The sequence below is a fragment of the Saccostrea echinata genome, unplaced genomic scaffold, assembly GCF_033153115.1.
Source record: "Saccostrea echinata isolate AGI-Se365-2 ecotype Australia unplaced genomic scaffold, CSIRO_AGI_Sech_v1 ptg000016l, whole genome shotgun sequence".
In the NCBI taxonomy this organism is placed as follows: domain Eukaryota; kingdom Metazoa; phylum Mollusca; class Bivalvia; order Ostreida; family Ostreidae; genus Saccostrea; species Saccostrea echinata.
The window spans coordinates 7,141,673-7,168,982 of record NW_026889765.1 but is presented as its reverse complement, the minus strand read 5'-3'; the positions used below and the strand labels follow the sequence as shown (position 1 = coordinate 7,168,982).

Sequence of the window (27,310 nt, the reverse complement as noted above, 5' to 3'; positions counted from 1 at the left end):
TACTTTTATTTGTCCTCCATTTTTATGATATGGTGATGGGATCTCAAACTAAGCGTGGGCAGTAAATCTTAAATATAGCCTGTAGCGTCTTTGCAACGAATTCCATCATCACAGATCATTTCCAACATTGAAGTGCTTAACTGAATTAATCGAAGGATATATACATGTCGTTTTGAACAAAGTCGAGGAACATGGAAAGATGGTGGATTAACAACAGAACAAACAATTCCAGCCATTTGAACACTACCGAGTTATTATAAATTATTTCAGAAAGTATTGTGCCTCCTGTCCTCCAGTACTCCTTCGGAGTTCTAGGAAACATAATAGCCATGTTTCTTCTGTGTAAGTCTTCAGATGAGCACAAATGAAAGCCGTTCTACCAGCTGGTTGGTTGCCTTGCCATCACGGACTTTTGTGAAATAGGTTTTGTTTACCCTGCCGTCATGATACGCTACATTTCAAGGTTTACCTTTGAATTTCCCAAACAGATGTGTGAATACTGTTCTTTCTGGTTCTCCTTCTGCTTTCTGTCTTCAGCCCTGATTGTGAGTGCCATGTCTTTTGACCGCTTTATGGCAGTAAGGTTTCCTTTCTCGTATCGGGATTCTCAGAGAAAGCGAGTTAATATTTTTTTTGCTCTGACATGGCTCCTTTCTGGTGTTGTATCGTATTTAAATTTCTTGGATGTTGGACCTGTAAAAAACTTTTACCCAGGGTCATTCTAGACTTCGCAAACAATGGTCAATTGGAAAGAGTGAACACTTACATATATTCTATCATTGGGTTTGCTATTCTATCAACAGTTATTTTGTTCCATTTGCAGAAAATCAAGATTTTCTAGATCTGCACCCAACAAAAGTAGAAAGAAAAGAGGCGATGTTTTCATTACAGTCTTTTTGTTCTCCTTTGTGACATTATTTTCCCTATGCTGGGTACCTTTGATGGTAAGTTTATCCTTATATTGGATCTTTAGTAAAGAGAAAATCAGAAATGGTTGATCCTAGAAAAGCTGGCTAAATAGTATTCTAAATAACTCATATTGGGCATATTTCTAGTTATACTTTAAAATATTTTGTGTTGTTTTTTTTCCTGCAACTTTTTGGATTTTTTTTTCTTCAGCAAAACAAGATAAATTGTTTATCAGTTTAAGACCAAAACTTTTTGTTGGTGTTATGTTCTTAGTGAATAGTGCTCAAGTAATAATTTTATTAATTTTCTGAGAAAAAAATATTCCATATTCTGGCTTTTCGTATGAAAATAAATTGTCCTATCAGTAAAAATCATTTATAATTCTATATTTTAACTAGGGTAGTGTGGTGTAACTTCGATCACCTTAGAAATTTCTACCGATCATGAATACCTTGTACGGAAAACAGCCGAATTACCTGTCCATTAATACGGCGTTAGTGGATCAATTTAACTTTAACCAATGCTGAAAAAATGACGCAATATGAATAGCAACTTTGACGACAAAGATTTCAAGTCTGTTTTCAAATTAAAAAAATCGAAGTTTTATCAGACATGCACATATATAATCAGTAAAATATAGTTCCACGTCGATGAAAACTCATTTCTTCAGTTGACATGCCTGTGTGTGCATGTACATTAGTAGGCTACCTTTAATCAGTAAATCAGAGTCTATAGGTGCATTTATTATCCTCAAAGTAGTCACATTTTGAAAATCTGATTTTTTCAGTATCTTTAATAAAGCTATCATTTTTGTTTCACAACAAAATAATGTTAATTTCTATTTTTTTCTGATACCTTTACTACAAAAAGGCAAAGTATTTCGTTTAAATTTACACAGCGGTCGAAATTACCCCTTTCACTCTCAAAGTACAAGTCATTTGAATTGAATACAACTATTTTATACATGTATATTATGACCAAAACAAAATACACATGACAACAATGAAATCTGAAAAATAAAAGGTATAAAGAAGAATTAAATAATAATTTTGTGAAAGCTGTCGTATTATAGACAGTGTCATACTTGAACAGATCTCCGGAAACAAAAACAACAGGTTGAAATGATGTACACCATTCTACCCCTACCCTAAGAAAAAATTGAAAATCCTAGGTATTTGTCACATACCTTGTATATTTCGTACAACTGCAACTATAAAAGCTTCACATACATGCATTAAATTGACTATCAATTTTATTTTCGAAAGTAAAATGAAAATCATCTAATAAATCAGAGGGAAAGAGGAAAAATATTTTTGACGAGAAACAAGAGAAAAAAAATCTCCAATAAAATAGATAGTTAATACCGTGGCTAATTGAAATAGTATAATATCTTGAGAAGACAGTCTCATAATAGGATAAAGCTACATAGAATACTCATCTGATTTGATCCGCAAAACGTTATTAATCCTAATATGCATGTATTAATTTCTTCGCACATAATACAATGATTGGTTTTAAAACTTGTATTGAATGTTATTTCTCTTTCCTTATTCCGGTAACGGTGATTGCATGTCGTTCTGCGTAGTTTTCTATGGTCTTTATAAAATGAAACGCACAATTAATTTCTTATTTTTCTTGCTTTATTGAGATATTGATAGATGAATCTAATCTAGAGTTTATTGAAAGCAAGGTTTGTCGGTTAAATAGCACAACGATTGGGTTTATGTAAAATTTAATCAAAAACAATTGCAAAACAAAAACATTTTCTTATGAATTTGAAAAATGCGAAAAAACTGTGCACATTATTTATCAAGATATTCATTTTAAAAAAATGTAAACAGATAGTCATCAGTACACAGTTATAAGACTCGGGAAATAGAATTGCTCATGAGGAACTGGTCATTGAGTAATCTTGACTCTCTGATTGATACATTTTTATCTATTTTACTATACCGATACAAATATTAGACCAGTTAAGTCGAAACTGCAAATATATTTTATTCGCAATGTAATTATCAGGTGGGCAATGGAAAAATTCATTTTGTTTCTAGAATGTAGATAAAATAAATGAATGAATTCAATAAAAAGGTATTGTATTGGAATTTATGATCTATAGAATACACGTGTCTGCAAGCAACATTCTGTTTATTATAAACAGACTTTTCTTTGTGGAAAAGTAACATGATCCGTCTCTCAATGCAAATTTTACCCTGATGACGTCACAATGATAAGTTACTAATTTCCCGTATAAATAAAACCTCGCCTCCTTATATGAAACTCTAACCGAGCTGCGTTATAAATATTCATGATTTAATATGGAACATATCGGAACTTTTCAAATAATTAAAAGAAACAATAATGTGTTTCAAAAAGGGTTTGTAAGTTCATGAACTGACGCACCTTTTTACTGGGAATCAGCCTTTTCATGGTATTTTTGAGAATCAGCAAACTATGTCGATTTACTCATATATAGTGAAAAATCAGTAGAGGTACATTTTATAATAATTATCAATGAGATTGTAAAAGACAATAACAATGTTTGCTTGTATGTTTTGGACACTTTTGTTTTTTACCTCCAAAATGTTAAAAAATAAATTCCCAGCATGCATATGCTAGCAAAAAGAAATTTTAATATTGTGATATATAATTGATACCTATTAGATCTAACGATGTTCTTTCAGCTTCTGATTACTACATATACATTTGCTATTCCATGTTATCAACACCAATAGATGCTTATAAACAGTCAACATATATCACTGAGGGAATAAGCAGGATGGCAGTTCCCCAAGGCCAGGACTATTTCCCGAGGGCGAGGGGAACTGGAATCTTGCTAATTCCTTCGATGATATACTTTGTTGCAGACACATGTTATCAATCCAACAAACATAACATTTCCAAAACCCGCCTTTTCCCTTCAATACCTTACGAATGTTATATAATGTATATTTGTTTTCTCACCGAAGTCATTGTTAAGTGCTTCCACTTATTTAAATTCATTGGGTTATATTGACTTTGCAGGTTCGTATGCTGATCAATGCTAGCATTGATAATCATAAAAATGGACCTGATGAGCTCCTCCCTGTACGCATGACCGTCAGTAATTGTGCAATTGTTGACCCTTGGATTTGCATAATTTTGCAAAAAGAAAATTAAGTAAAAATTTCCCGCTTGCTCCAGAAAGTACGCAATAGTAAACGTATACCAGAAATATATTTGATCGAGGAGTCCAATGGTGCTCGGACTGAAAATAGAAGAAGCAATTCGTTGAATAATACAACCACCATTTCGATGTAATTTTAGATACCCTCTCTGTCAACAATTAAAAATGCTTGCGCATACTAGATGTACTTTATATGTATTCACATCTTCTTAAAAAGTGTATACTTGTTATTTTTATTTTGGAAAAGTAACCCATTTGTAAAAAAAAAACAAAAAAAAAAAAAAAAAAAAAAAAAAAACCTATGCATGAATGTGGGCGGATATGTCAGTCTGCTTATAAGATAAATGCACGATCAGAAAAAGAGATATATATATATATATATATATATATATATATATATATATATATATATATATATATATATATATATATATATATATATATATATATATATATATATATATATATATATATATTCATGAAAGAAAAAAAATGTACGGTTTCCAAATTTAATTCAACATAATCGCTTTCTGGATTTAATAATCCGTCTTCAGGTGAACATAACATTTGAACTGTTTTATATATATACTCTGTTCCGATTTGTGATAAGAGGCCTTGAAAAATTATCCTTATCTTTTGTTAATATATGAATTTGATTCAAACTAGCACCAAGCCTCTTTTACTTTATAAATTACCACTTACATCTGCAGAATGAGTAAAATGTGAGAATAACATTCTTAACATCGCAGTTTATTACACTGTCTCACTCCCTATTAAATATGGCATTTTGTGCACGTGATTAGATCTTTCTATAAATACAGGTGAATGAAATTTAAATTCAGTTGGAATAACGTCTGTTGGAAAGTAAATTCTAAGGTAAATTTTGAAACGGCCTTTTGGCAACACAAAGATTCAAGTTTGTATCTTACAGGCGTAGCTGTGTTAGTCACATTATATTTTGTTATGCAAGAAATATTCAATGTTAATGGCAATGATTTGCAGTGATAGAATGAAGATTTTATTTTGATTTTAATCGTCAATACTGCCCTGGAAATCATTTTTTTTTTTTATAACTATACATGTACCTGATCAAAATACTTTTCTCAGAGTTCTTTCATTTAACATTAACAAATCGATCTCCGTGTTTAAATTTGAATGGCTTTTATTGTTTTCATTTAGTGATCATATCTTTTAATTTTGATATTGATATAAAAAAAGCGGCATTGAATAATGAAAATTGTTTTAATTTATTTTGTTAATTCTTTTGCCTGTTTCACTCCTTGTATTTTGTTCATTTTTTTCTGTTTTTATATTTTAAATGTTTTTATTTATTTATTTTGATTTTTGCATATGTTGTTTCGTTTTGCTCATATATTGTAACAAAACTGCTTTCCTTTTCAATCTTGTTCAATTTTTAGATTACAATAAGTATTGAAATTTGATCAGAAGTTAGCTGTCGTTTAAACGTTTCACATATGAATTCCATCGAAGCAAAAATAGAATGTTCAATTAAAAATGCAATTTATAAATAATATTGATCCTTTTTTTGAATAATTGAATTACTGTCAGTCGGTTAAGTTTTTTTTTTTTTTTTTTTTTTTTTTTTTTTTTTTTAAATCTCTTTTAGAGCATTCAGACTTTGCAGTAACTCGTAAAAAAAGTCACTTCATAAAAAAACATATCTTACAACATTCAGCTTGATCAGCTCCTCAGACTTTAGTAGCTAAGTAGCGTATTTTACATTTGTCAAACCATGACATATACAGCTGGCGAAATGTGCCAATAGGTGACATTGTTCTTAAGAAAGGTCTTTCATTGTTCTCGCAATGTTCAGCTCCTTAGAATTCAAGTAGCATAATAAGCTTATTTTACACGTGTCTAACCATGATAGATTAAAGTGGTGAAATGTACCAATTGGCGATTTTTTTAAGGTAAGGTCTTGCATTAATTTTTTTTTATAGGTGCAGTATGTAATTTAAATCCTTTGAACAAAATTCTTTGAAAATGTGTCAGATGACATAAAATTCATTCTCGTTTTGATACCAAACCTTTGGAAGCAAAAGCCATATAATTTTCCACAAATCAGTAAAACAACGTCCTTTTTTAATCTTGAAAAGATTAACTTGGATAACAAGCTCAAATATGTATTCTTCCCTTCATCACAGACAGTTAAATTATATTTAAAAAACTTTGATTCCCATGACAGTATGAAGATAGGAGTCCATGTTCTGGTTCTTGTGTGTGGTATATTCTTTGTTCAGCCCCTTGCCTAAGATTGCAAGTGAGTTGGGATACATTAGTTTATTGTTCATAAGTGTTCCTTCCCTCTTCAAATGACTCAAAATATAAATCATAACTATTCTATATCAACTTTCATCATTTGAATGGAATTGTGAATTTCGATTTTTGAAATAACGAAAATTAGATATGATGTGTTAAAATTAAGCAAAATGAAGTTGTATATTGCTTGTAGAAAGTTTACAAATTATGGATGTTTTTTAGAATCTTTATCATGCAAATCACCAAACACACACGGAGATCAATGTGCGATAGCTGGAATTTGGAGAAATCAACTTTATAGGAAGATACGTGCAGGTGAATAACACAGAATACATCGTGGGATGGTCTGTTGCTTTCAAAAATGAATTCCGAGACGCTAAAACTGTCACAACTTGGACTTGGGTGTACTATGCTGCTCACGGTAATATCAAGACCCACTGGATTCTTGCCAGTTATGTAGATCCCGATAATTATTAGAAAACGTTTAACACAAATCAGGATCAGTTTCAAAAAATCGGAGATCTACCATGTACTCCAGATGTACATGTAGTTGGTTGAATATCAAGGAAAAACGTAAAAAGTTATTATTACATCAGAAAATATGAATATTATAATATTTTTCAGAAGTATTTTATAATTCAAATAATAAAATATATGATTTTAATGTCTTTACACTGTGACAAAATTCGAAGATACAATTTTTAGAGGTCAATAAAAGTGTTATGATAGTTTGTTCTTATTAAACATACACAAAAAGAGACTCTTTGTAGTTTAGTGCGTAATCACTTTAGGAGGCGTTCAGTAAATCAGATTATTAGATCTTTAGCAAACCAGTCTTCGTGTGACACGGGATTTCCCCCGGAAATATGTGCATTACGTCATCACTTTTGCTAATGATAAAATTTTACGCCGTATCTACTAACGTAGATCGCTGAGCACACTTGTGACGGTACATATTGTCGTTCTGTACATATTGTCGTCGGCGACAATATGTACCTATCCTCACTACACATATTGTCGTCCATCGGTACATATTGTCGCCGGCTGAAAAGTTACACATGTACATATTGTCGCTGGCGACATTATGTGCCTCACCCTCACCGTACATATTGTTGCGGCTTGCCCGAAAGATATTGTTGCTTAAAGATTTCTTTTGTTGTTTTTTTGGTAGTTTTGTGAATGTAATTGGTGTGTGAATCACACTGACGTGCCTCGTATGCTATTTTACGCAGGGTTATGGTGACGGTACACTTTGTCGTCCTGTTCATATTGTCGCCGGAGACAATTTGTACCTACCCTAACTGTGCATATCTTGTCAGAACTGCACTGCTATGTTCCATATAAAAATGACTAATCATTGCTTTGCTGTTTTTGAGAATATAATTTTAAAAGAATTTTCCCATATATTCCTAAACATGTAAAACTGAGATCGCCCATTGTGGCCCAACCCTAGGCCAGATTTGATTTGAATCTGCGCTACCTGGTAATGCTTTCATGTAAACATCACTAATCACGGGCCACCTGCTGTTCCTCGGTGGAAGATCCAGAAATTTCAGAAAGGAAGGGGGAGGAGGGGGGGGGGCTGCGGTTCAGAATTCTTTTTGACAAGCAAAAAAAAAAAAAAAAAAAAAAAAAAAAAAATAGTCATTTGTATGTAAAGGTGTTTTACTGTATATGCTAAGTAAATAATCTAATTATAAAATTTTACCTATGGACTAAATTGAGAGTATATACAAGTTAAACAAACAGAATTTACCAAAGCAAAAAAATCAAACTGGGGGGGGGGGGGGTCCTACATGTGTCTTTGGTTTTTGAGAAGATTTCAAAGATTTTCTGTATATGCTTTGATTACACATAGTGGCCTCACCCTATCCCTGGGGTCATGATTTGAACAAAATTGTTTATGTTTGCTGTTATAGTGTCCCTCTCGAGAATTTTTCACTCATGGAGACGTCACCACTTGTCGGTGGAGGGCTGAAAATTAATACCTATACTGGATACTCAGGGTCATTGAGCAGTGCCAGCACTTCAAAATTGAACGTATGCTATGAAAGCTTTCACATAAGTATCATCTCTTCTGAGCCAGTAGTTCTTGAAAGAAGATTATGAAAGATTTTTTTTCTAAATAGTATATGAAAAATATTGATCACCTATTGTAGACACACCCTTTCCCACCAGGGACATGATCTGAATAAAACTGATTCTAACTTCTCAATGAAGTTTCACATCAATTTTAGCTTTTCTGACACAGTGGTTCTTGAGAAGATTTTTAAAAGATGTCACTAAATTCTCGCTAATTCTTAAATACTTCCATTAAAAGACGGCATGGCCCTTCATTTGAACAAACTTGAATCCCCTTTATCCATGGATGCTTTGTGACAAGTTTGCTTGAAATTGACCCAGAAGTTTTTGAGAAGAAGCTGAACACATCAATCCTGGACACAATTTTCTGACCAAAAAGCATTCTCCCTAAAATATTGCGAGTAATGCTGTCTCATTCTCTCCGTTTGTGCTTTTGTATTTGTCAATCTCTCTTTCTTTTCTCAAGTAAATATTCGTCAAAACAATATATGGACGACAATATATGCCGACCTTGACTGTACATATTGTCGCCGACGACAATATGTGCTGGTGCTTGACTGTACATTTTGTCGTCCATTATGCAGGGGAAAAATAAGGCTCGTCTCGGTACATATTGTCGCCGGCGACAATATGTACCGATGGACGACAATATATGCAGTGAGGGTAGGTATATATTGTCGCCGACGACAATATGTACAAAACGACAATATGTACCGTCACAACCCTTAAGGTAAGGTTTGCGATCACAGGGAGATAACTCTTATGAATCACTTAAGCGTTTGAAACCGGCGAAATTTAAACCAGCGATACTAAGCATTCAAGCGCTAATGAATTTCGTCTGTCAAACTCCATGACATGAACATGATGGGAATAAACAAAGGAAATTTCCAGTAGAAAATCGTATAACAATTTAAAGTGCAGGAATCTCAGAAGAATTTAGCGGCCAAATGTAAGACTTCAGCGTGATGCACGATTGATGACGCAATAAAAGAGGACTAGTAATTTTATTTTCTGAACTGCGCAAGTTGCACGGTTATTCAAGTCAGCAGGAGCAAAGAATCAGATGGATTGTAAATCATGCACTTCACCGCTTCAATTAAACATGTTAAATGACATCACGAACGAAAGAAAGAATAGATGTGGGAGCATCCTGTTACACTCTGCATGGTGCATGCAGTATGCACTCCGAACAGGGAAGAGAAGTCACGGAGCATTCGACAGTTTGATATAATTGCATCAGGCAGGTAATTATTTAACTGTTAATTTTAAAATAAGTATTCGAGGTTCATAATCCCGTATTACAACTACGAATTACGGAAAGTTGTCAATGACCTAAAGGGACATAAACAGTAATGAATGAACAGATCAGGGTGCATGTTAATCCGAGATTCCTCTGACTCTAAACCCTGCTTTTATCAGTTTACATGTATATTGTAGCGAATCTCGGATTAGGTGCATGTGACTAAAATCCCGCAATGCATCCAACTTTTTTTTTAAATCTCTCTCTCTCTCTCAATTTTTTAATAGAATCAGGAAAGCATTTCATCATTTTTTTAATGAAATTGTTTGAATTATTGATTGACACGTTATTTTTCACTGAAAATTAGTTCTCATTGAAAAAAAAAGTCCGGAGCCCAAATCCATAAAAAAAAAAAAAAATATCAATCTTGAATGCAGTAAACAAATATTAAAATGCTCTAACTCTTTTAGTCAAAACACAGGTTGGAATTATGACATAATACAGTGAGCTTTTCTAAAGTACAGTTTGTATTTATTTTTTCCTCACCAAGCTTGGGTGTGTGTGTGTGGGGGGGGGGGGGCACAACGAAACCCAAAAAGGTCATCGGACGTTATCATTAAGGGGGCACAAGCATACAGTAGCTATGTTTTCTATAGTATTCTATATATAGGCAAAATTATTGAGGACAGGGGCATGCCCCCCCCCCCCCCCCCCCAGCCCTCATCGGTTCCTACAGCCATGTGGATAGTTTTGATTTAGATTGAATGGTTTTAGTGAGGGCCTGGGAATACTTTCTGTGAATGAAGTTCTATTTTTATTAGTATCTAATTTTTTAAATAAAAAGAGATCCAGATTATGCATGACTATTTATGAATAATCTAAGGGTGTGTTTTAGAAAATTCACTCATCAAGCTTATATGATTGCATTCATCTAATTCAATCTGTAGAAATGTATACATTTATTTTTATAACAGTTGTACCATTATTTGTTATAAATTGAGTATGTTGGAAATTCATTCATCTTTTTTATCATTCCTTTCAATATATGAAAATGAACACACAATTTCAGGTAATGGATCATTAATTGGAAAAGATTCAGAAAAAAGTACTTCAGTTCTTGCTTAGAAGATCTGTGCCATCTATCATAGTAAATACCATTAAATATTCCAGCTCATGAATGTTCAAGAAAGTTGGTTGGATTGAGGACAGTGGAACCAGATATGCCAATACCAGTGGCCCAGGATTTGGAGGAGACTAGTTACTGTTCCCAATCAATGTTATCCATGGAAACAATGATTCCACAACAACATTCTATCTAGTGTTTTCCTTATATTAAAAAACAACATTCTATCAAGTGTTTTCCTTATATTAAAAAAAATAAGTCTGAGATGATTACAGTACATTGCTTCTCCGTCTTTGAACTTGTAAGTTGTATTCAGTAAAATGAATGTATGCATCAGATGTATTAGATGAAGGTGGCATATGTCCGCTTAACAAGTTTCTATGTAGCATTCAAAAAGTGTTTGTAAAATTTCATGTAAATTGTTGTAGCAAAATATCCATAGATAATGGACAGAATATGTATCTGTGTCATGATGACATTGCTATTATTCTCCTGTTCTTATCCAGTATTCATGACAGTGTAATAACTTTGCAGAATTTTATAATTTGACTAATATTGGAAGTATTTGCATTGTAAACTCATTAAAATATGAATTTGTAACTTGAAATCCGATGTTATTGTTTTCTTACATACAGCTGCATTTATCCAGAATCTGGAACTGATCAAAGTCGCCCTCAGGGTGCAGTGGTTAGAGGGTTTGCTCTAGAATCACAGAGGAAGGAGTTGATCCTTGCATTGCAGGTTCGAATCCCACTGCGGGACTTGGAGACGGGTCCTTCGGATGAGACCATATAAACCAAAGTCCCGTATTGCAGTATTTGCTGACACGAAAAAGATCCCTCACTGATCAAAGGCCATAAGTGTCGAGTACTGTCTAAAATTTGCAGCCCTCCACTGGCAAGTGGTGGCGTCTCAATATGAGTGAAAAAGTGTTAAACAAACAAATGAACAAACTAATAAAATGATTGATATGTAGATATATGTTACTGCTGTTAAGATAGCAGCTACCTAGATACAACGAGTGCAACATTTCACTCAAATGATAGGATGTAAAGCCTCACCAGTCATAGATGAGTAGACATTAGCTAAGGATGTCTAGAAATTAATACATGTAGATAAAATCTTTTGGAATCATTAAATCAACATGAGGTCAAAAAGCTTTTATTGGTTTGTACTTAAACTTGTTTTCCAACAGCAGCATGCTAAGAAACCATGATGAACAAATACATTTACTTGTATACACTTCAAGTATGTTATAAATACATGTATTTCCAATAGGTGTTGAAACATAATTCCATTGACTATTTCATCAATAATATTGTAAAGGTGCTTTAAGTAGGACATGTATACCAAGAGCCTTTCCATGAACTGATTATTTAGTAGCATAGAAGGGGTGTTATTGTGGTCAATTTTCTGCCAACAAAAATTTCATATAAAATCTAGTATGATGAGTACACTTTCTCAAAATCGTATCAATGTTTACTTTAAAATGCAGAAAAAGTCTGATTTTATGTACAAAACCCGTTATATAGCCTCTGTTTCCATGGAAACGGTATTGGGGACATACAAATTTTTTTAGTACATTGTAATGCAAATGATCCAGTTATCAATTTCTTGGATTTTCGTGGAATCGGTAGATATGGATAGTGGTGATTTTACTTGTTTGTTGCCATGGCAACTGTTTCACTTTATTATGGAAAATTGAAAAAAACCTCTTTTTTACCCAAATATTTACATTTTAAATAACAGAAATATAAATTTAAGATAAATTAAGCATAAAATGTATTAAATCCTGCCATTTTGATTATTTTAATATGATAATATATAAAATAAATCAATTTTTTTCATTGAAAATAATTAAACATGTAAAGCGTCAAATACCTCAAATTTGGCGTCTTTCATTCAAAAAACGGGACGGGCAATATCTTTTAAAATCGTATTAATTGATGAAGCTATTCTTCCGAAACAAATTGATGTATGACATATATACAATTTTAAAAAAAATAAAATTTGGAGGGTGTCGCAAACCTTACCTTAAGTGAAAACTTTTAGTTTAATGCAATTAATGCAGATATCGATTTAAGGAAATGAATATTTTTATCAAAAAACATAATTTTTTTTCAGTGTTAAACACACAAAATTAAATCGAGCCTTTTAATTTAAATTTGGACGAATACAATTATCAGAATTCTTTTTTAAAATAAATTGTTATAAATAAATGCATACATTTAATTGAAACAGTGATGTTCATTATGATTTAGGCGAGTTATCCTATAAAAGTTTCAAAATTCCCTAACAAGGATTTTACATTTGAAGCATTTACAAGTACACGTACATGGGATGATTGCTTAACAATAAAAATTATGTAAACACGTAAGTGTAATTTAACTTAATTGTACAGAAGAGAATACTGCTCAATTAACCCGTCTGTTCCTTCAAATAAGTTTGCCAACAAAGGAATTTAACCAACAAAAATTCGAATATTCTCAATGACAAAAGGGGCAAGTCTTGTATTTCACAAATATTTCAAGTCAAAACCTTGTATTTCTTACATATATTCGTCGGCTATTGCTTTCAAACTTTTTAATTACAAGAAAAAAATTAAAGTGCTTAGATATTGAAAATCTGAAGCATAATCCACCAAATTGAATGTATTCATGTTCTTCTTCTCCCTGCAACTATAGTATGGACACGTCATTACTGGTGACGTGAATATAGATTCTAAAGAGGACCTTAAATTGCTTATTCTAATTAAAAGGACTGAAATTTAGGGAACCCCGAATTTTGAACTGGAGTCTCAATTTCATAAATATTATGAATTCGGTTAAAGATTACGCCAGGCGATAGGCCAAACATTAAAAAGAAGACCTTGACTCTTTGTCCCTATAGACTAAAATATCAAATGGATGTTGAAATCTCGCATTAAACGGAAAAGGGCAATATAAAAACATCTATTCTTCTGTCTTCAATAATTCAAAAGTAAAAAAAAAAGAATTCGATAGATTACACGATCAATATGTACTAACCCCAGCTGATAAAGCAGATAAAAACATTGTATTTGTTTGTAAGGCTCATTATTACAATTGTATTTTAGAGAAACTTAATATAAATTCTACATGTGGTAGATGTAATCCAACTTATACTCATAGTTTCCTGTCTAAGGAGGAGATTCTTCAGAATCATATGTCAATTTCAAATATTTTTATACATGTATTTACAACAATCAAATTGAATTTGAATTACCATACATATACTGGAATCCTTAATTGCATAAAAATCTTCAGAATCTTCAGGAGTACTATACAATAACACATTTGAGAAGTGGTGTTAATCATATGTGGATACTTAAAAAAAAACCAAGGAACTTAGGTTTGAAAGCAGACAATATAATCAAAATCAATAGCATCAAAACGTACGACTTTTCAACACTTTGTACAACCATTTCCCACAATAAATGATTGATTGATTGATTGTATGTTGTTTTACGTCCCATTCGAGAATTTTTCACTCATATAGAGACTTCACCTTATACCGGTGAAGGGCTTCAAATTTAGACCTTTACTCGGCACTCAGGGCCATTGAGCAGTGAGGGTTCTTTATCGTGCCAACGCCTACCGGGACACGGGACCTCGGTTTTAAAGGTCTCATTCGAAGGACCTGCAACTTCCACTTCAAAGTGCCGAGCGCTTGGCGAAGGAACAGTTGCTTCCTATTTTCTTTTTATCGACTTAGGTCAGTCGTGGCCGTGATTCGAACACACAATCTTCCAATCACGGAGCGAGCGCTCTACCGACTGAGCTACCGTGGTGGTCCCACAATAAATGAAAGGTACGGCTATTTGACATCATAGATAACTGCTTTTTCAATAAAAATGGAACTCGTAAATTTACTTACCTTGTCATTGCTTATCTGCAAAATTATTTTGCTAATAACATTCCGATTTTACACACAAATGCTCCTAAAATGATATTAAAGAGATGCTTGAGTTTCTTATTGACAATTTCTATGTAGTTTTTGGAGATCAAGTCTTCCAACATTCGTTGGAGTTCCAGAATTTATTGTTATTAATTATTATCATTATTAGCAGACATTCTTTGTATTCATATGCAGCAGAATTTTTCTGTTCTAGATCTTATAATTCTTAAATCATTTCAATATGTACAGTGTATAACAAATGTATTCATAAACTGACAACAATCGATAGTCCTATATATTACTGAGTGTTACACACTCAGACTCACACACACACACACACACACACACATATAGACATACACAAACATGGGAACAAACAGATTGTTGTAATAACAGGACAATTAAGAGGGTTTTGCAATTAGCAAAAACGATTCTCTTTTTTCATGAATATTGAGGAAAAAATGCGTGAACAACCTCAGCAAGAACACATGGCATATACGGGGGAAATCAATACGGAAATACGAGGTATGTTGTATTTTATTTATCAAGAAAAAAAGTTTAATGAATACATGTGTATGGTTAACACTGGTAGCTTTAAAGATATTGCATGTGATTATTAAGATAAAGATATTTGCCATTCATGACACAGTCAATCGGTTACCGAACGGTTTACCCTCTTTTCTGGATGACATTTATCTTCACTAATCTGAAAGTAAAATCATGTCATGTGAAGAATTAATATTCAAAAAGAGACATTACTTGTAAAGCATCAGATCAACCTAAGACTTTCCACAAGCTGATACCCTGGACCTACATATTTACCTCGTGATGATCAAGATACCGACAATTTTGCAAAAGATCCGTGTTGGATTTTCAATTACTAGATTCATAAAAGCGCCTTACCCCCTCCATCCCCTTATGACGACTCATAAAATCAGCTATTTTAAATGAACATACACTTTTGAAAACTGAAGAATGACTTAAGCCACCAAAAATATTATGCCTTTTCTGAAGTAGAACCCACCAAAAATATTATGCCTTTTCTGAAGTAGAACCTAAGCTTTCGTTGTGATAAGAAATAACCTGATTTCATTAAAAACAGAACGAGAAAGGGCGAAAAATATAAAAATAAAACAAACGTTTCTCTTCTGTTTAACAACAGAAACATTCTTCTACGGACTTTTTTGTGTAATGAGAAGATCTCAAGAGCTGTTTTAGTTATATTCTTGGAAATCTGTATGAACAATGTACATGTAGAACTTCTGTTATCTTTATAGAAATATACTGAAACGCAAAAGAAACGCAACATCCTATTTTAGAGGGGAAAATTATATAAAGGATATAATTTTGTATCTAAAAAGTACGGATATCTTCAACTTTGTAAGTATCGATAGTTTAACGGTTGAATGATTTTCATGCCATAACCGGAAGTTAAGTTTGAGCCCGCTAAACAGAAATCAAAAATTGCATGTTTAACAAAACATTTGACAAAGAAATGGGGTTTTAAGGGTTTGTATCTTTATCATAAGTAATGCAGCAATATTCCGCAAAATAAATTCTTCTCTCGTTTCCGGAAGAGATGCCAAGGCTTCCTGAAAATGACTCAAGTACGCATTTCAAATGCTCTAGCTGGAAAATCTGAAAATAAAGGTGATGGAGAATTGCAGATGCAAAAATGCACGACAACACGCCTCAACAGGCTCATACGTATCATTAGCATGAATGATAGTCCGTGGACCGGAAGTCCAAGTGTTACTACACTGCGCTAGGTTAGAGAAAATTCGACTTCGTCATCTGAAAAACGGACATTTAAAAATGGCAAAGAATATTTTTTTCGCTCAGATCTCGAGATTGATGAACCTATCGCATCGTGGAAATCAAGCTGCAATTGTTGTGCATGGCAGTCTTCCACACTATATTTGAATGGCTAAGAAGGGGGGTGTTTTAACAGTCATGTGTTACTTTCTAAAGTTAAAAGATAATCATTTAACATTGATATCAAATCTCTGATGTTTTTAAATCCAGTTTAACTCAACTGTAATCAGTTTTGAAAATCATTAGTTAAAAGGTTCAAATATTTGTAGATTACTGCTTGTTGCGTTTCTTTTGCGTTTCAGTATATTTATATTGCCATTTAATTTTTATTTAACTTCTTTTTTCCCTTGATTATATGACATAAAAATCCATATGACCGAGCAGATTTATTACTGTAAATAATTAATGGGGACATTTTTCTTTTCAAATGCAGCCTCCTTCTATGTTTCTTGAATCATGAAATATACTACATGTATTTCAATTACTGCCCTAACAAAAATGTATTAATGTTAACTACAGTTTACGATAGTTAACTAAAGTAAAGACTTTCGTAATTTGATTTACTATGAAACTTTACTCTAGAACTTATTTTGAAATTTTAAAGCTTAAAAATTCTTAAATTTAATACCAATGATGTAAAATTTGAAATTCATATATGAAGATACAATTAATATTTCCATTTAATATAAAAAAACTATGTCTCCATTTAATTTAAAAAGTATGCATGTATTGATTACAAAACGTACAAATTTACTATAGTAAAACCTTTGATACTAAACTAAAGTAAACTATGGTTAACTATAGTATATTTTTGTTAGGTTATTTTCATAAATCGATTATATGATCTAAAATTTCATAGAAAAACACCTCTGATATTTAGTCCTTAAGATTTGGTACATGACATCGAAAATTGCTAATCTGTTTGAACAAGATTTAAAAAAATAGTTCTTTTTTGGCAAATTAATTTTTTATTGGCAAATTGGTTATTCATTTAACTATAAGTCCTCTTGCCATGCTCTTTGTTCAGTTGATCATGATCTGTTAAAGAAAACATACTGTCATATTTATTTAGGCCATCAATAATGTATTGACTGTATTCCTAAATCGTACAAAAAAGTGGTTCTATTTCTGTTGGTGAAGAGGTAATTAGTCTTGACATGTATTCTTCTTTCTTCATGCCTTTCTGGTATTCTACCAATGGGAAAGTCTTAAGTATTTAAATTATTCACCAACTGTGATACTGTACAGTATTCCGTCATATGCCATAATGTTCCCATTGATAGATAAGAACTAGTTGTCTTAATCTTCTTCATATTTACTACACCCAGAACTTAAGTACTTAACAAAGATCGCATTGAAGTCTTTGGAGCAAATTTTAATAAAATAAAAATTCAAATAATAAGAATATCAATAAATACTATAGTGAACAAATGCACTAAAACATATTAGAAATAGAATGACAATTGAAAATGATTTTTTTACCATGTAAGATTCTTAAAATTTATTTTTTTATTAATTAAAAACAGAGGGAAATAACTCTTAACAAAATTCAAAGCCATAAATCAGGACATATCTCACCCATACACGCTAATAGTGATAAATGGAAATTGTGTCTAAATATACAGAGTATTCAACACCTATACATGTGTTATGTATTCAATTTCATTGAATCTTTTGCTATTAGGATGGAATACCTTAACTTCTTTATTGCTGATTCATCATCCAACTTCTTCAGCTACCTTCTGAATGCCTGACTTTCCCAAAACTTTGCCTTATATACCCTTAGGCTAGTCCATTCCAAGGGTTATCAGATCATTCCACTATTTGAAGTCTTCAATGCGTTTTACTCTGTTGCCCCTTTTCCATTACACCTATATATTCATATGTAAACCTTGACCCACTGTTGTGGCCCCGTCCTACCCCAGGGGTCATGATTTGAACAAACTTGAATCTACACTACCTGAGGATACTTTTGTATTAATAATTCTAATAATGGCTTAGCTGTTCTTGAGAAAAAGATTTTTAAAGCTCTTTCTATATATTTCCTATGGTAAACTTTGCCCCCCCCCCCACCCCCCACCCCGTTGTGGTCCTGCCCTACCCTCAAGGTTCATGATTGGAACTTAAATCTACACTACCTAAGGTTACTTCTGTAATAATATGACTAATCATGGTTTTGATGTTCTTCAGAAGAAGATTTTTAAAGACATTTCTCATATATTCCTATGGTAAATTTTAACCCCGCTCTTATGGCACGCGGGCGACTTTCTTGAGAAGAAGTTTTTTTTTAAAGATTTCACCAAATTTTTACAAATTCTCATTTATCTCCCCTTGAAAGAGGGCGCAGCACTTCCCGTGAACAAACTTGAATCCCCTTTACCCAAGGATGCTTTGTGGCAAGTTTGGTTGAAATTAGCCCAGTGGTTCTTGAGAAGAAGTCGAAAATATGGAAAGTTTACAGACGACAGACGGACGCCGGACACTCTTTGATCAGAAATCAGGTCAGCTAATAAGCTAATAATAAAATTTCGTCGTTGTCAAAACTCTCAGAACAATTTGCATAAGTAAAGTCTTTGAGATAGGAAATTCAAGGAGTTAAGAAACATGTCAATGTTATAAAATGTTTTTGATTTTAAAAAATGCAATGATCTGTGAAAAACTTCTACCATGTTAATTTGCATTTTTGTTTTTGTTTTGGAAAATTACCCTTATCTATAAATGGAGTTTAAGTTTAGAAATAATCTCTCAGTATAGATTCCGTGTATCATAAATTACCATAAGCATATTTATGAATTTATATACAGAATGAATAGAAAGAGAACAAACACATTCTGAACTTCCCGGTGTATTACAAAACATTCCAGGGAATAGTGGCATTTTTGTGCACGTGATTAGATATTTCTATATAAAAAAGGCGATTGAAACATAAAAGCAGCCGGACTCACGTCAGCTTGGAGGTTAAAGAATTCTAAGGTACTAGTTAATTTTACATAGGCAGTGAAGCAACAGAATGATTCATATTTGTTCTTATGTATAGGATAATCGTTGTGTATTTGTCTAGTCGAACTTTATAATGCAGTGAGCATTTAACGCTAATATCAAAGTTTTCTCATGATATGAGGAATATTTTTCATTTTCTTTTAAGTGGCGATTTTTCTTCTGAAACCGACCATTTTCATAACTTCATTCATATCTGCTCAGGTTTCTGCGCATTGAGTTTTTCTTTTGGAAATCAAAATACTTTTTTTCTATGGTAAACTTTCGATTTCTCATATTCTGTTTCATAGATAGATTGATTCAAAACTTTACAAACTTGTCTTTTTCCATTTACTATATTGATGTTAGTTTAAGCTTCCAGCAATTATTTATTTCTTGCATTTTTGAATTTCATTTCTTGACTTATAAATTTTGTTTATTTTTTATGATAAAAAATTAAGATAATGTCTAAGCATGCAAACGTTAAAAAATGTCTACCTCTTCATTTCAGTCAATTGCATTTTGTGGAGATAATTTTTTGTCATTTGGTTAATTATTTATACATGTATTGTGTTTTTATTTTTTAGAAAAGACAAAACATTCATCTAGAGCATTTATTTCTAATATGGATATTTCCGTTTAAACACGGCATGTTCTCTTTCCTAAATAATTTAATTTGAAATTAAATGTCCTTTGAAAACGCCTGGACTACTATTTTTAATTTGACTTCATACATATTTTTTTCTTAATTTCTATAAGCAAACTTATACATACTTCTTTAAAACAGATAGTATTGTCAAGTAAGTTCTTTCTTTAATTGCAATAATAAAGATCGCATTGTGTTCAGTGAAATATGTATTCAATTACAGAATGCAGATGATTTGTTATTTCACATCTTTCTTGATTTGTTGGATACTGCTTGTGCACACAACGGAAGGCATTGCTAGTAAGTTACATGCATGAAATACAAGCATTATATAATGTCTTTAATATCTCTCGATATTTTTGGGGAATTGAATACTTTTTTTAACAAAGTATCGCTTTCTGCAACCTTTAATTTAGTTTATAGTATCCAGGTTAAAGAACAGATAGTTGCATTGGAAGCATATGCGCAATAAATTAAGATAAAGAACCGCTTCTTATGTGGTTGAATGTGTCTGAATTATGACATGTGAAATTCGTATGTATATTTACGATTTTTCTGTAGATATTACTTCAATTTAGATAATGACCCTTGCAAGAATCACGGTGTGCACACAAACCAATGTGCATTAGCTGGGAAGTGGAGAAATCAATACAAATCGGAAATGATAATCTTTTGCCAAAATGCAACAATCACAGGTCAATATACAGACATCATTGGGGATCCAACACAGAACTACCTTCTTGTAGGAAAATATATACAGGTGAACAACACGGAGTACGTTACTGGATGGTCTGTTGCCTTTAAAAATGAATATCATGACGACATGTCAGTCAAAAGCTGGAGCGGCGTTTTCTATGCTGCACATGGTAACATAAAGACCCACTGGGTACACGCCAAATATGTACTGCCAAAGGACTACTGGAGAACCTTTTCCACAAATCAGGACACCTTTATAAGAATAAATAGCGACCCCTGCTTGCCAAATTCTGCAGACTGAGTGTCATCCCTATCATGAAACAGAACGACACTGCTTTAAGGTTTTGAACAGATGAATGAAAAATTTCAAATTTAATGAAATGCTTTTATGCTATGTTTTGTTTCTTTGCATTAAAATTATTGTAGAAAAAAATATCGGTGTTATTGTATTTGTATTACTTTTTCATTTGAATTACATCGACATTTCTTAAGTTTAAATTTATATATACAGTTGAACTTCGGTACCTCGAACACTGATATCTCGAATACCATGGATATGTGGAAGTGATTTGGAAGTCCCAACCTCTTTTTCTTTAAGTATTTTACCCTGGACATCGTCAAATCGTCTGACATCTCAAAGTTTGTTCTCGGTCCCATTGAGTTCGAGATATCGAGGTTTGACTGTATTGTATTAACAGAGTAAAAGATAAATTTACATTAAAAAAAAAAAACAGTTACCAGTGGCCCTTTTCACAAAAAATCTTATGACTAAGAACAAAATTTTCCAATTCTTCGATACATTCTTAAATTGTAGTCGGTTACAAAAAATCTTTTATTTCTATTACATTACAATATATTGTGAATTATCCTTCAGAAATAATAATTGTCTTTATGAAACAAAGCAATTACAGAGTTATCAATTTTCAATCATAGTCGTAAGAAATTTTATGAAAAAGGCTACAGCTACTTAACTGAACTACCTTGCCGTAAATTATTTAAAACTTTTCTTCTTAACTAAAATACAATTTTAGAAGATTGAAAACTTCTTTCGTCTCCTTATATACGTAAATAACTACAAAATATGAACATATGCATTTTCAATCTGCTGAATTAAATGAAATTATATATATATATATATATATATATATATATATATATATATATATATATATATATATATATATATATATATATATATATATATATAACATATAATAATATGAATACATGTTTTGTAATATTGTTATTTTTTTATTATCATTTTATTAGTTTCATGAGTTTGGGCTGATTCTAACGTAAGCAAGTAAAATGTCCAGCAGAACATTTTACGTTAGCCGAATTTGTGATGTGTACCAGACAAAAGTCCAGACAAAGATAAATTTTGATGAATAACTCTTAAGTACATATATTTTTAAAATTAATTACAATGTATCTTGATATAATTATATCATATTACTGTTCCATCGTAAATATTAGTTACATTTTGTGTACCCATTTTAATTTGCACGTACGAGTTACTGTACAGTAACGTAACATTTCTGAATTTAGACAAGTTTGATGTCACAAGGCCCATCATTTACTATATTGTGGTGCACAATGTCATGCTACTCTACATATTTTTTTTTCTTTTTGCCACATGGACCACATTCTTTAACACATGCACAGCATCAACTACAATATGCCAAAGATTGATTGATTGATTGTATGTTGTTTTACGTCCCATTCGAGAATTTTTCACTCATATAGAGACGTAACCATATACCAGTGAAGGGCTTCAAATTTTGACCTTTACTCGGCACTCAGGGCCATTGAGCATTGAGGGATCTTTATCGTGCCAACGCTTGCCGTGACACAGGGCCTCGGTTTTTAAGGCCTCATCCGAAGGACCCGCAACTTTGACTTCAAAGTGCCGAGCGCATGGCGAAGGAGCAGTTGCTACCCATTTTTTATCGACTTAGGTCAGTCGCGGCCGAGATTCGAACTCACGACCTCCCGATCACGAAGCGAGTGCTCTACCGACTGAGCTACCGTGAACGGTCAATATGCCAAAGAAAGTAAACATATAATTCATGGTAATTATTTCAAAATTTGAATGTGGCCGAACTGAGGTACCAAATACAAACTATGCAGAGAAATATTACATATTTGCCTCTGTATGCAAAATATATTAGAGCTTCTCGCATGTGGGGAATATGAATTTTACATTTTATGAACGTTAAGCTATCAGAAATTGAAGCAAGGTCCTCCAAATTTATATATTATTTTAAATTTTAAAATTACGTTCTTTTCATTCATGATTACGTGTATCAATGATGACGTCATAATTTCGCGTCTTTGACGGCGACTGTATCTGAGCACAGATGAAGTTTGTCAAAAAAAAGTCAAGCCTCGGTATCTCCAACTCCATGGGACCGAGAAAAAAAAACTTCGAGATATCCGATGATTCGAGATGTTGAGGATAAAATACGTAAAGAATAAGTAATTGGGACTTCAAAATCACTTTGACATATCCATGGTATTCGTGATATCAGTGTCTGAGATACCAAAGTTCAACTATAATTTCATATTAAGTGAAAAGTGTAGAGATCCAGTTTCCGATTTGTTGCCAGTACTAGATGTTGAACGTAACCTTTTTTTTTTTTTTTTTTTTTTTTTTACCAGATTTTTCATTTTAATAAAAATACACATGCCTAATTCAAAGGTTATTATCTGAAATACATACAATACTCAGAAATCATACGTGTTCTACATGTACAAGAAGCGGAAATATTTTGATTTGTTCACATACTGATATTTTTAATGAAGAAATACATGTTATTTATCGATAGATAATAGCTAATATATACTAAGTCCCCCTTCTCTACCTTGTCTCGTCTTCTCTTTCTTTATTAGCTTTTTACGATGCCTTAGAATTCCTCTTAGAACTTTTCTTTAGATGTCGTATTCTTTGTAATCAGTTTCCAAATTTTACGATGTCCTTTTTCAAGCGTAAGAAGCGATACATAAATACTAGAAGTATTAAACGTTTTAGTAAAGAGCTCATTTTTAGAGGCACTATATAGTTTGTTCAGAAGGGTGTTGCATACCCTTTTAAAAAGATAATACGATTCAGAATTAGTTTTAACGAAAAAAAAAATCCAAATGCGGGGGTGGGGATACACAAAAATCTTTCCACAAGAAAAAAAAAACAACATATTTCCTGAAAGAGAGTGCGTCGGACACTTCGCGTTAACAAGAAACTATACAGACTCTTCTTACAAACTCACAAGGGTCCGTGTTTCGACGCAAGTGAGTTAAGGCTAGGTATAGACATTTCTATGCAAATAAACTAAATAAAAATGCCTAAGGATTATATTCATTATACAGAAATAGTTAAAACTTATTGTCTAATACATATTTGGTGCCCACGGCATGATAAAGTCAGAACATATTACTACACAAGATTATAAAGGACATCAACAAAAATGCTTCGGCGCAAGGAATTTTATTTTATTTAGCTGAAACAAGATATATTTAGAAGCAAAATATTCCAAGGAGTGCTGGTATTAAGGCACAAATATCAGCAGCTCAAATGTTTATTTACTATTTGTGAAGTTTTAAGTTGAATCAGGGTAGAAATGTACGGTCCGGTATAAATTTCCTCAAATTCCGATCAAATGAGAAATGCCTAAGATCTAGATTTGTGCAGCAGTTTTATTAATCTATAGAATATTCTTCTTAGCATTATACAATTTTTATGTAAAATTAAATAGGATAATCCCTTGCCCCGAAGCAGTTTTGATGATGTTTTTTTATTACTTCCAGTATATAAGGACAATGACGTCATAATTTGACGTCATAATGTGTACTGGCTATGACATATCTTGGATACTAAGTATGTATAAGAAAATAAATCAAAACTTTCTCTGAATAATAAATATACCTCTTATGCGTTTTTATGAGCTCATTTGCATAGAAACGGATATACCTAGCCTTAACTCACATGCATCCTCTGTGTGTGGAAGTGTGTGTGTGTGTGTGTGTGGGGGGGGGGGGAGTTCTAAGGACATCTATCGGTTATTTCATTAACTCTGAAATTGAATATCCGGGCCGCCTCTATAGATCCGCGCATACTTATGTGCCTGCGTCAATTCCATATTAAAAAAAAAATTAAAAATGTGCATTTATTTATAAAAATTATCTAGAAAGAATCCTAATATTTTCAGTAGAAGATTCAAAAATTGATTTTTTGTGTCCTGTTGTTTTGTTTTGATAATACTCTTGTTAATATTTAAAATAATAATCACGTTTAAATCGTTATATTTTCCCTACGTTTCCTAATTAACCGATAACTACCATGCAGGTATACTGTAGGGAATTGTGTGGTTCTTAACATATTGCTCTAGTGCATGGGCATACACTCAATGGATATTATTAAGCTTTTACACATAAACATGTGAAGCATTTAACTTCAAATATTATTTGCAGATATATAAGAGGCTATTAACTTGAATGGGATGCCTATTTTTTTTTTTTATTTAATTCATTTATTTTCCGTACATTCCTTTGTTAAGTTGCATTGCTGTATATTTGTATGTAGATTAATTAGATGGTAATACAAGGCTCTTAATAAATCGCAATATTGTGAGGGCATACCCTCATTTGATCATGCTATTGGCAAGCGTTCACAAATTAACTTAAGAAGTATTAAGACATTTAAAGTGCAGAGAACCTAATGAAATCTTGCAAATGAATTAATTATTTCAATATTTAATGCAGTTGGCCAGAAAAATACATGCATTCAACATTCGGTCTAACATATGTAACATATGTAATTTAAGCAAATAGTAAGTAGGATCTACAAAGGTTCCTGGCATTTTTCACAACCCACTAAGAGTGTAAAAAATATTAATATACTTAATTTTTAAGGTTAGTGGGATTTATAGATTTATAACTGCAAGCACGAGGGTTGATCAAAGAGTAATGACACAGCTGCTATAAAATCTCTAATAATCGAAAGTTTTCAACAAACTTTATGTAGTAAACCTATTATCTATTTTGACTTTTGTCCAAAAATTTCGTTAAGATATATGCAATACTTTATAAATTGATAACCTTAACACAACCTTTGGTCTATCGCAGCACGGCAAGAATATTCCGACGTCGTTAGGATGTTTCTCTTCGATACTCATTTCGAATCTGATATGATACATAAGATTTAAGCAAAAAGGAACGAATTTAAGAATAACTTTTAGACAAATAATTTTGATATTAGAAATCAAAACAAGACGGTTTATACGAAAATGGCAGTAAATATTATTAAAAAGAACCTGAGAGGTTAAAAAGTTATGCGGATGAACTGAAAATGAGTGCCGAAATTTAGCATCATAACTTCGTCGGTAATAGTCTTGCCGTGGACAATAGCTATAGATAAAACCTAGCTTATGTTTATCTTAATATTTTAAAAAGTATTTTATATAAAAGGATGAAATTTTAAGACATTAGCAAGGGATATTTGTATGGGAAATTTTGCCGAGGACATTCCATCATTAAAAATTTTATAGCAGTTACTTTTTTTATCAACCCTCGTATATTTCTCTCGTATTAAATCACAATACTGCCACATCACGTTACTTGTCTAAATAAAAAAAATCGTTCTCAACATGAAGTTTTAACCTATTAACATTTTTCCAATATTAGCAAAGAATAGACATCCTTGTAAAGAACGTTTTTATCCCCAAATATCACCAATATATCACCAGTTGGGCACCTTAACTGTGCCGTGAAGTAAAATTAGGAAACAATAAATTATTATATAATTTGAACAATGAAAGCATCAAGGTTATAGGGTTTCAAGGAAATAGATTTTGTAACGTTTGTCACTTTTGTGACAATGAGATATTACAAATTCTAATTTCAGTACCAGCATTGTGGTAACTACTTTTAAACGCATTTTTTCATATTTTACTTCTGTGATAAGAATTGATGAAGCATATTGCTAAGATTATATTTGTCCAACAAAAAAAAGTTTTCTACTCACATACATGTTGTCGTTTTGTGAGAGTTTCTCTCAATACCCTATAAAGATGTATTTCAAGTTGAAAATTTTAGTAAGATAATATATTTTTACTCTTTAAATCAATAAAAAAAATGTTTTGCATATCAACCACTTTAAAGATTTTGCTTGTTTGTTTGTGACAAGAAAATTTAAGATTAGTCCAATTTAACGGAATACGGACGTCACAAATATTAAATTGTTCGTTTTAAAATACCGTATAAAAATTTATTTCATAGTGAAAATTTAGGCAAGTTAATATACCTTAAATTATTCTTTATAAAGAAAAAATCGTTGACATCGCGTTTTTATCTTAAAATAATGCATGCGCTGAACTGAAATTTTCAGCAAGTGTTTATCTATCATATTAAAGTACATCTTAATATTTCAGATAAATTATTAGGATATGGTCCTACGGCGCATGACCAAAA

General features: G+C 32.1%; 1 protein-coding gene and 1 pseudogene across 1 annotated transcript in view; one reads left to right on the top strand and one right to left on the bottom strand.

Annotated features, from left to right (window-relative positions):
* LOC133188382 (uncharacterized) overlaps nucleotides 1–27,310 on the bottom strand; it is a 186,641-nt gene that overhangs the window by 36,574 nt on the left and 122,757 nt on the right. The gene's annotated exons all lie outside the window — the stretch shown is intronic.
* On the top strand, nucleotides 267–21,146 carry LOC133188776 (prostaglandin E2 receptor EP4 subtype-like; annotated as a pseudogene).